Genomic DNA, 10,581 nt, shown 5'->3' on the forward strand with positions numbered 1-10,581 from the left:
TGAGCATCCTTGCCGAAAACCAATCTGTCATGAATGTAAAGGTTTATTCCTGGACTCTACGTTGTATTCGTTGGTCTATTCATTTCTCCTTCTGCCAGTCCCACACCTTCTTGATTACTGTGGCTTTGAAACGAGCTCTGAAATGGGGAAGCAGGAGTCCTCCAATGCTGATCTTCTTTTCTGGGTTGCACTGGCTACTCTGGGTCTCCTGCATTTCCATATGAATTTTAGAGTCAGCTCGTGAGTTTCTGCCAAAAAGCCAAGTGGGATTTTTGACAGATTGTGCTGAATCTGCAGATCAATTTGGAGAGTGCTGCCACTGTAACAATACTGTCTTTCAATTCCTGAACATGGGATGACTTTTATTTATTTAGATCTTTGATTTTTTTTTTAAAAAATGTTTTATTAGTTTCCAGCAGGCAACCCTGTATTTTAGCTAAATCTATTCCTATTTTTTTCTTTCTGATGCCACAACAACGGAACTGTTATTGTAATTTCATTTTCAGATGATCACTGCTGGTATACAGAAATACAAGTGGTTTTGTGTATCTATGTTGTACCCGACAACCTTCCTACCTCATTTCTTAGTTCTAACATTTCTCTGTGTGTGGACACCTCAGACTTCCCAGTGTACAAGATCACGCCACTGTGAAAAGAGCCCAGGCCTCCTTCTTCCCTTTCTATCTAGATGTGTTTTAGTACAGGTAAAGACAGAGAAAAAACTATGAAAATCCAAAGCAGGAGACACCAAAATATTCTCTTAACAAACTTAGTGTTATCAAAAGCCTTAAAATTTGCACACACTTTAACCAAACAGTTTCACTTCTGGAAATTTATCCTAAAAAACAAAACAAAACAAAAAAACAAGGATCCCAGCAGCATCCAATATAAAAAACTGGAAATAACCTGAATGTCTATAAATAGGAAATTCATGGTACACCCATATGTTGAAATACTGTATTTCCTGAATTCAAAGATGCGGTTAGTCTCAGGTGCGAAGACAATACCACTTTAAAAACAAAAACTCTAAGTCTCAACTGAGTTTTAGTAACATGAAACATAACGCATCCACCGAAGCAGGAAATACAGTTCTATGCAGCTGTTCTCATGCAGGAGAATATTTACTGTTGCAGACCATGTTCCCAGTGTATACGTAATTTCTTACAATTCTACTTGGGACCCCCTCGCCTTGAGAGAGAGAGGGGACAATGGCTGTCAAGCCTATGTTCCTCAGAGACTGAAGACAGTATTGTCAGAGGAGTGGCTCTGAATCAGGCAAACGTGGCACCATCACCGGGAAGGTTTTCTGCACTATAGATCTGCTCGAGCCCTCTGCCTGGGACGTGTACTTTCACCTCCCCTCTCCAAAGAACAGGCCCACACATACATATGTCACCTAGACTCTCCAGGTCAGTCTGACTTCCACCCTGGACACCTATGGCTTAAAGACAGCAAAAGTTACTTCTCCATTCATCAAGTAATTATAAACCACAAAACATAATAGTTCCTAGTGCTTCCAAGAACTCAGGAAGTGAAAATAAGCTCTCATTTCTAAAGCAGTAATATTAGAGAAGATCACCAAATAGGGGCAGGTCCCAACTTCTGAAACTGGAGGGAAGCACTCTTCAAGGAGACAGAGCCCTGGTCACAGGCAAAGACTGCTAGGACCTGCAAGCCACTCTGGGCCACACCTCAAATCTAGGGTTTACCTGAACACAGGACAGATGTGCAGGACCAGCAACAACCAAGAGGTGTCACGCCCATACTACCATGTCAGTCGCCGGCATATCTACCCTGAGAAAAGCCCCAAGAGCCAGCCTTGCAACATAAAGTAGGTGACGAGAAAGGCACAGCCGATGCCATGCCACCATTTCCTTCTTAACAACTGGAGTCTACCACACATGGGCCTCCACCTTTAGGGTTTAGATCTACTGGGTCGTAACTGGATCAGAACAGACCGGTGGCCTATGGAAGATGTGGACAAGTGGCCCCACAGGACTACCTGGACCTTCCCGTGACCTCAGCACCAAGCAGGTCAAAGATGGAAGCTACAGTAATGCCACCTAGAAGAGCCAAAAGCAAACCCAAGAGGGTGACGGTATTCCACAGCAAAACCACAGTATTTGTGGCATCAGTCTGTCAGTCACAATGCCTGACAGGAATGTGTCACACAGCCGGTTCATGGGCCGGGACTAAATCTTGTACCACAAAGTAGAATTCCTTCTTCCTACTTCTCCGGATGGCCCAGGGGCCATGTGGAGTAAGTGCCAAAACAAGAGGTATTTTTATAAAAAGAGAAAAAATTCTACTGATATATCATATATTAAATATTAAATTATATAATTCTATAATTCTATTGATAGAATATCAGTTTAACCACACCAGAAACTTTTCTATGTATTTTAAATAAGCTACCTTTAAATGCCACAGAAACGCTTAGCTCTACTTAAGACAGGGAAACTCAGACACAAGCAGCACACGTACCTTTGCAAAGGTTACACTAAATGTGCAGCTTATGTTAAGCATGTTTGTCTCTGGACAGCAGGAGGTATAAGTCCAGGTATGATTTGGTTTCTCCTTTCCATACTCCATCCACACCTCCAACATGCAGAGACACTCAGAAGAAAGAGTGGACAGAAGGAAGGACCGAAAATCAGAGTCCTCGCAGACTGACTGATCACCTATGCAGTCTATCTGGCTTTCCATTAACAAAATACCATGAACACAGCTTATGTGGAAGATGCCGTGTTAACGATCCAGACCTCCTTTATCTAAGAACCGCTTGCATGGCTAGATCTATTCTACCCGATTAACTCTGATAGAAGCATTACAATCTGTTTTGTTACTATGATTATACTAGCTCTACCTCAAAGAGCTGCTGTGGAAACTGAATGATGCAAAAGGTAATCTTCATTCTGACCCAAGAATGCAGTAAAATCACTTATTTTCAGTTTGCTCTCCTGTTCTATGGCAAATATAACAGAAATTAGATCAGAGCTGAAGCTAGTAAATAACATTGCCCAGAGTGCTTGATATAGAAAGATTATTAAACCATCACTGTCTTCAGAAATACCCTTGAGGTGGAGAGCAGAACAAATGTGAAGTGCCCTGTTTAAAATTAGTGGACGTCAGACGTAAGATTTTGTAACTGCCGGCTGTAGGATGGTTTTATGCTTCCCTGGCAGGCTTCTGGCAAGGAGGAATCTGGAAATGCTAACTAATTCCTTTCTCTGGGCAACCTTACAGGTACTTACAGAACCTGAGAAACCAGGCAGAGAAAAGACGTCAAACACTGAGTGTAAGGACCACATGCTAGTGCAGGCCCTCGACACAGGACAGGGCCAAACATAGTGGTCAAGAAAGAGCAAGGAATCAGGAGCTAGGAAGGAATCCCGCTGAAGCACACCTCCTTTATTTAAAAAAATATATATATAGGGCGCCTGGGTGGCTCAGTTGGTTAAGCGACTGCCTTCCGCTCAGGTCATGATTTTGGAGTCCCGGGATCGAGTCCCGCATCAGGCTCCCTGCTCAGCAGGGAGTCTGCTTCTCCCTCTGACCCTCCCTCCTCTCATGTGCTCTCTCTCTCTCTCTCATTCTCTCTCTCAAATAAATAAAATCTTTAAAAAAATTAAAAAAAAATAAAAAATATATATATTATGTGTGTGTGTGTGTGTATACATTTACACATTTTAGATGTAGATTTAGTTTAAAGGTTCTTTAAGTTTGCCTAGATTAATAAAAAAGATCTTCTGTATATAATATCTGAATTTTCAGTTTAAAAAATTTTTTTTCTGAGGTGAGTTTGGATCAAGGAACCAATATACCTCAGCCTGCCTCTTGGATTCAAAGGTGAATCTAATGGACACATCACCCTTTTAAGAGTTTTGCTAAATCAGAGGTTAAGATGTATATAGCAGTGCAAGCATAGATACTAACAAATCTTCAGTATCGATTATCTGATGAAAGGCATCGATCGTGGCTGCTACCCAACCAAAGAACAACAGGACATGGTTTCGTAAAGCAGACCACTTCTGAGGTCTAATGGTGCGGTATGAGAGCAGGGACATGAGAACCTGGCCAGGCATGTCACCAGGCAACATTAAGCGTTACTCAAATGGGAAAAATGGGCTTTTCTCCTTTCTTTGGGGCCCCTGACACACAAGTGCAGCAGAGTAACAATGTCCCTTCCCTGAACACCGCAGCAGGGGCTGACCTAGGCACTTCTGTAAATGCAGTCGTTAATTCTCACACGCCAACAAGAGAAGGACTAAGTACTTCCAATGCCTCTAGCTGACAATCGAGTCAGAGGATGTAAACATCACACGGAAGCACAGGAAGGACAGGCACCGACGCTCACACGCACGCTCTCACTCCAGCTCTGGCCGACACAGTCAATTCTGTGCATGAATTCCTCATCAGGAATCCATCTAAAACTAACATTTTCTTTGGTTAAAAGCTACTTAAATCACAGTTAATAGGAAAGATGCAAAAGCAAAACAGAAATGAACACATTTTACTTTAGATTTTTAAGAAGATCTTAAATTCTGAGACTATCACTGCTCAAGTGAATTTTAACCCAAGATGGGAGTGAAACTGAAGAGGTTCAGGGCAACCTCGTGAAGCCGGGGGTAGAAAAAGTGGCCAGAAATAAACACACTGAAATCGTAACTATAGTTGTGTTTTTAGGATGAGCCAGTATTTTCTCTATGCTCTAAAATTTCTGTAATGCTCTACTGCTTTTATTGGAAACTGGGAAAAGTAAGGAGCAGTCTGTCACTCAGACTTCCAGGATGCACACAGCCTAAGGGGTCTCCGGCTCACGTGCACAGGGAACAACATACAATCACAGTGACCATTATAGCAAAGTCTGTAACTGTGAACAATGAGAAGAAACCTCAAAGTCTCTTTTTCTGGAAAGATGGACATGTTCATTCAATGGAGTACTTCAGAGAAGTGAAAAGTGAATGTGTCACCATGGATCCATTTTAGAAATCAACGTTAAGCCAAAAAAGCGTGATACAACAGGAAACGGACAGTAAGATAATCTTTATATAGATTTTTTAAAGCATGCAAACAATACTATTATTTTAGTGACACAAACGTAAGTAGTAAAATTATTAGGAGATGTAACAACTGAATTTCAGACGCAGAACAGAAGTTGCCTTCGGGGGAAGAAAGGTGCGAGGAACAAAGCCAACAGGCATGGGGGAGCCGGGCTGGAGAGACAGACCTGGTATCACAGGGCACGTACAGGATGCCCCAAGGAGACCACCCCCCATGCCCGCCAGCAAAGGCTCCCAGTGGCCTCTGAGCCAAGACGCACAGGCAGCGCAAGGGCCCGACACCCCCGGCGAGGCTGCGAAGTCGGTCAGTGGCAGAGCTCTGGAAAACCCTGTAAGCGAAGTCCAATGGTACACAGCAGCAGTATCATGCTTCTGAAAACCTGATCGATTTATCTCTCAACCATCTCCACTCTGAAAACCAAATACTAAATATTAATAATTTAACTTAATTTCAAAAATCTTTTCTTTTACCAGAGGAGCCCAGTAGGTGTAGAGATAGCCTATTTTCAATGCTGGCACAAACTGTGAGCAGGATAGAGATTCAAGAAAAACTTGAATTGTTCATATAAAACCTAAAAAGGAAAAGAAAAAATTAACACAATCTCTCCAAGGACAACCTTTAAAACTTCAATTAAATAATTAAATCAGCACAATATCTAACTATATTTCCATCAAACAGTGACAATATGCCCTCAGTTACAGTAAATTAAGTAATTCTGATACTGGCTTCCCAATAACTAAATTACATATGTATTTATTTAAAATTATATTTAAAATAAACTGAAAAAACAATTAGAACTTCCAATTATGTTAAAAGCATCCTCTAAAAGTTTTTATTTTCTTGTATACAATTTCCAGTTTTGCACACTCCTCTGTAAATCTCTGTATGTATATCAAAGCAAATGAGATAGCGACATCTTCCCAATGTAAGTCAATAAATATATTATTTATATACACACAAATGTGTATCTTGATAACTCAGAAACTCTTACAATGGGAAAGTTCTATTAACCTTATATTTATGAAACGGTAAAAAATAAAATATAATACCCACGTTTCTGAACATGAACATCTGGGTAGCTTTAAAATAACTGAGCGAACAAGCAAAACATACACAATTTGACTTCACAAAAACTGTCTTAATCTCCTCTATTTACTTCTCTCGAAGTATAAGAAATAATGACATAAAAAAGTATGTGAATTGCACACCAATTCAGGAAGACAGCGACCTATATATTCTTTAAAATCTCTTGGCAGTTGATCTGCAATAATATTTTCAAATACAAAAGAAGTATCCTTCAACAAAATTTTAGGAATGCAAATCCTGCAACTTTGTTTTTGTTTTTTAATTCAAATAGAGTTATTTTTAAGGAAGAAAACCCAAGAGCCAGTATATTAATAGACTTCTACTTACAAATTCTCAAATTATTAAATTTAAATTGAAAATCAAAATGGAACAAATTTCATGTTTATAGATGAGAATAATTCAAACGGCACACTATCATTGCAATTAAACTTACAACCTTGCAACTTCCAAATCAAAATCTCTTTGGATGCCATTTTATATGCAACTTGGAGGGTATGGAAATGTTAACAAGAGCAGAGCAATGGGTTAAGTACTTATTGTTGACTTAAAGAGTCTGGAACCACAGTTTTTATATAATGAAGTTTTCTACATTACCATACAGCTGTTTGTGCAACTCAAAAATCAGCTACAATGATAACACGTTTCTATTCATAATCATATTCAATTGCTGTCTAAAGATGTTTTGAGTCATTTCATAAATTAATCTCAGCAGGAGAGAAAGCTCTTTCTCCTCAGTGATTTCTTTAAAATCTCAGGTAGCATAAATTATATCTATTAGCAATTCAAAAATTGCCATTTGTGCTAAAAATGGCATAGAATTCCTACTGTGCAATTACCAAATGTTTCTAAAATACTACGTTTTAGATGAAAAGCCTAATTTAAGAGACAATCTAAGAACGAGAATTCACACGGTAACAGTGGTGCAGCCACACCAACAGGTGCTCTCAGGACACAGCCCATCCCGGTGGGCTGCAGGGATTTGCTCTGGTCAGAGTGAGGCTGCACTGTGGGCTTTAAGCCACTGTCATCAATACTCTGTTGTCTACTGAATGAACTTTGTGACCTTTAGGAAAATGTACAATGCTTCGCCAATCTGCGAGTATTTAAAATTTAAAGAAAACAGTAACTTCATTCAAGAAAGATGAGAATATTTATCTGCCTGAAAGACAGCTTACATTTTATTGTCCTGACAAAAGAGCTGTCTTTTAATGACGGAGACAGTAGTTTTGTGTGTTTTACTAAAGAGTTAATTAGATATGAAGCATTCACCAACTATTACATGGATGGGGGAGGGTGGTGAGGGGCAATCAATGCCCAGTATAAAATCAGCATGATTATTTAAATTAAAACATGAAAAATAAAACAGCCCTTATTTCACTTTACCAAGACATTTTCTTGTAAAGAGCGTAAGAGCAAATAACTAGAATGTGTCAGAAACTTTGATATAGAAATATAACCAGTACCAGCTTCCTTTTGCCTTTAGAAAGACGAATAAATTGGTCTATAAAAATAGGAAATGTACAAAAACCAAAAATTAGTCAATCACCCTAAATACATACTCAGTTTTGTAACTTAAGCCAAAAATACCACTAGCAACAAAAAAAGTAATGAAATATTTAAACTACATTATTTACACCTAGCATAATACCTAATTAAAGATAACTAATGATATAACAACATAACATGGCTTGAAATTTATAATGTGAAGTAGAAACTATTATCTATCAATGCTTATAGATATTTTGTTACTGAGTCACGTTTCTATAAAAAATTATTTTACTTTCATCATGAAGTTCCTTGGCAGGCTTTAAACTTAACATTCCACTTCACCTGCAAACAAAACTTATGACTTATTTTCTGTTAATTTAATTTAGGCTTGATTATTTCTACAATAATATAAATATATTTATCTAGGACTGAAGTCAAACTATAAATTTTCTCACCTTGAACTTCATGATGTACCCATTAAAAGTGCGCATGAATTATTTAACAACTACTTGAAACATGAATGGTTCAAAAGCAAAAGGTCACTGATTTGGACATGACACAATTAACGGGAAAAAAAATTTAAAAAAAAAAAAAAGTGAAAACAAAAGGAGCCAGCAATCTCTGATATGAAACCCATTCTTAAGAATGTAATAGTCTTGGGACGCCTGGGTGGCTCAGATGGCTAAGCGTCTGCCTTCGGCTCAGGTCATGATCCCAGGGTCCTGGGATCGAGTCCCGCATCGGGCTCCCTGCTCCTAGGAAGCCTGCTTCTCCCTCTGCCTCTCTCTCTCTCTCTCTCTCTGTCTCTCATGAATAAATAAATAAAATCTTTAAAAAAAAAAAAAAAGAATGTAATAGTCTTACCCCAGGTATAAAGGTAAATACATTGTATTTTTGATTTTTTATCGAATTTCTGGGATGCTTTTCTTCACACTTTTCAGGATATCCAAGCCACACCGTGCGAGCTTTCAGTTCTCTCTTTCTTTGACAAATATTTATCAGCCAATCACAGCAAGTGCATGAAACAAAAGACACTCGTTATATATGCTTTTTAAAAAATGTTTAAATTAATGCTACATATTTAGAGCCAATACTGATTGTTTCTGTATTTACCAGACACCGAAAGCATATCTAATGTTAATCTGTAAAGGTTATCTTCAAATAGGTTATACTGAAATAACTTTGACATAAAACACTGAAAGAGACTTGTATGAGTGCATAATGACTTCTAGAACCTCAGGGAAATGATCTTCCCTGTTTAGACCCTCTCACTGACAAAACCATTAAGTTTCTGAAGCAATCAATGCTCTTCTATGAGGAGAAAAGGAGAGCCGTGTCGTTTGCAATTCTCAATACACCGCTCAGTGATCCGATGACAAAGGTCCTCGGACATCAACTCTCTCAGGTAATCACTCTTTTCCTCTCTTAAAGAGGACTATTTTAGTAGCATTCATATAAAATGAAGACTTACGGCTCCATTCAATATTGGGAAAGAACACTGATGTTTAAGGGGATAGGGCCAAAGCTATCTTCCAGTCCGTCCATGTGCCATAGTGTCAGGACTCCAGCAGCACAAACGCTTCCACTTCCTGGACATCCAAACCATTATGTTTGGATAGAGGGAATAAACTTTTCTCAAAATACTTAAGAAAATGGTGAAAAGGTATCAAAATCGCCTAAACTAAGCATAAAATAATAATCGTGAATTTAAACTTCAGCATTAACAATTTGGCTTTGCTCAAATCTCCAAACTGCAGAAGGAGACCTAGAATGGCTTATGAAGGCAGGTTGTTGAACTGTATCTTCTAGGTGTAGTCTGGGCTACAACAGCAAGCCAGCAGCAAAAGGCAGAAGCTCTGAACTTCACTCTGTGACAGACTCAGCTGAAAAATTAACATGAAATTTTGTGTGACAATGTCAGTCTCAGGAGGTGTGATTATAAAATGAAGTTGGCATATCAGGACTTCCATCTTGAAATCACTGCATGTCTTCCATGGCAGGTGGGGAGGGCGCACTAGCCCTTTACTCCAATCACACTGACATCAATCTTCAGAAGTCGCCTTACTTTGGATAGCACCCACGGTGGCATCCTATAAACTGAAATCGGTGTATCTCTACTGAATCTCTGCCTATTTCTTAGCTGTGCACAGAAAATCTTCAGTCCGGAAGGACAGGAGTCTGCCCTCCAGGTGTGGGCATCCACCTCTCGCCCGCCTGCAGGACGGGGAGCACTGCTACCTTGAGGAGCTCCCTTGGGATGGCAATCCTGAGTGCCAGGGGCACAGCCAAGCAGGTCGGTTCTAAACCACCCCCCTAGGACCCATCCCACTTCAACTTTTAAGAACAGATAGCATCCTCCACACATAAAGGATACTTTTAAATCCCAGCAGTTACAAACCAGGATATTGTTAAAGCGATTTAAGATTGCCACAGTACGTATTCCCGCCTTTACTGCCTTTTGTTGGCGGCCGGGGGGGAGGGGAGGGTTAAGTAGATTTCAGTAAAATATTAGGGATATGTGATCTTGCTCATGCTTGAATGAAACAAAACCTTAAGTAAGGCTTCAAATACAATATAATCTGCTTCAAATCACTCTTTCTCACCTCCTGTCGCTTTCACCACGCGGCCTGCACCAAGGTCAGGCTTCTAACGAGGCTTCTTCCCTCCAGCACGACTCCCCTGGCCACCGGCAGACCTCCCGGCCCCACACCCACCCCTCCCCGCAGCACCAGCCCGCACAGCCCAGCGCTCCAGGGGCTCCTTCCCCAGTCCTTCCCGGCGGTAGCTCTGAATCGCCAACCTCTTACTAGTTGCACACAACACGTTCTCCTGAGGCGCGAACACCTCCGGTCCCGTTGCACCAGACAGACACGCCGTGCGAGCTCGGAGGGGCTCTGCCCTACTCGGGATGTAATCAGTCCGACACCTGCGGCGGCACCACAG

General features: G+C 40.2%; 1 protein-coding gene across 22 annotated transcripts in view; it reads right to left on the minus strand.

Moving 5' to 3' along the window:
• Positions 1–10,575, minus strand: part of LOC118356673 (probable phospholipid-transporting ATPase IIB) — a 56,556-nt gene extending 45,981 nt beyond the window's left edge. For 5 of the 22 annotated variants that reach the window (XR_004819885.1, XR_004819882.1, XR_004819884.1 and 2 more), the window contains exons 1-2: positions 8,503–9,602; positions 5,535–5,635 (exon numbers count right to left, since the gene is read on the minus strand). The gene's annotated coding sequence lies outside the window, so the exon portion shown is untranslated. Of the gene's footprint in view, positions 1–5,534; positions 5,636–8,502; positions 10,215–10,241 lie in introns of those variants that run through there. The other 17 variants (XM_035725964.1, XM_035725973.1, XM_035725965.1 and 14 more) reach the window with 11 other exon arrangements.
• Between the last annotated feature and the right edge of the window lie 6 nt (positions 10,576–10,581).

Source organism: Zalophus californianus, unplaced genomic scaffold (assembly GCF_009762305.2).
Source record: "Zalophus californianus isolate mZalCal1 unplaced genomic scaffold, mZalCal1.pri.v2 scaffold_23_ctg1_2, whole genome shotgun sequence".
Taxonomy (NCBI): domain Eukaryota; kingdom Metazoa; phylum Chordata; class Mammalia; order Carnivora; family Otariidae; genus Zalophus; species Zalophus californianus.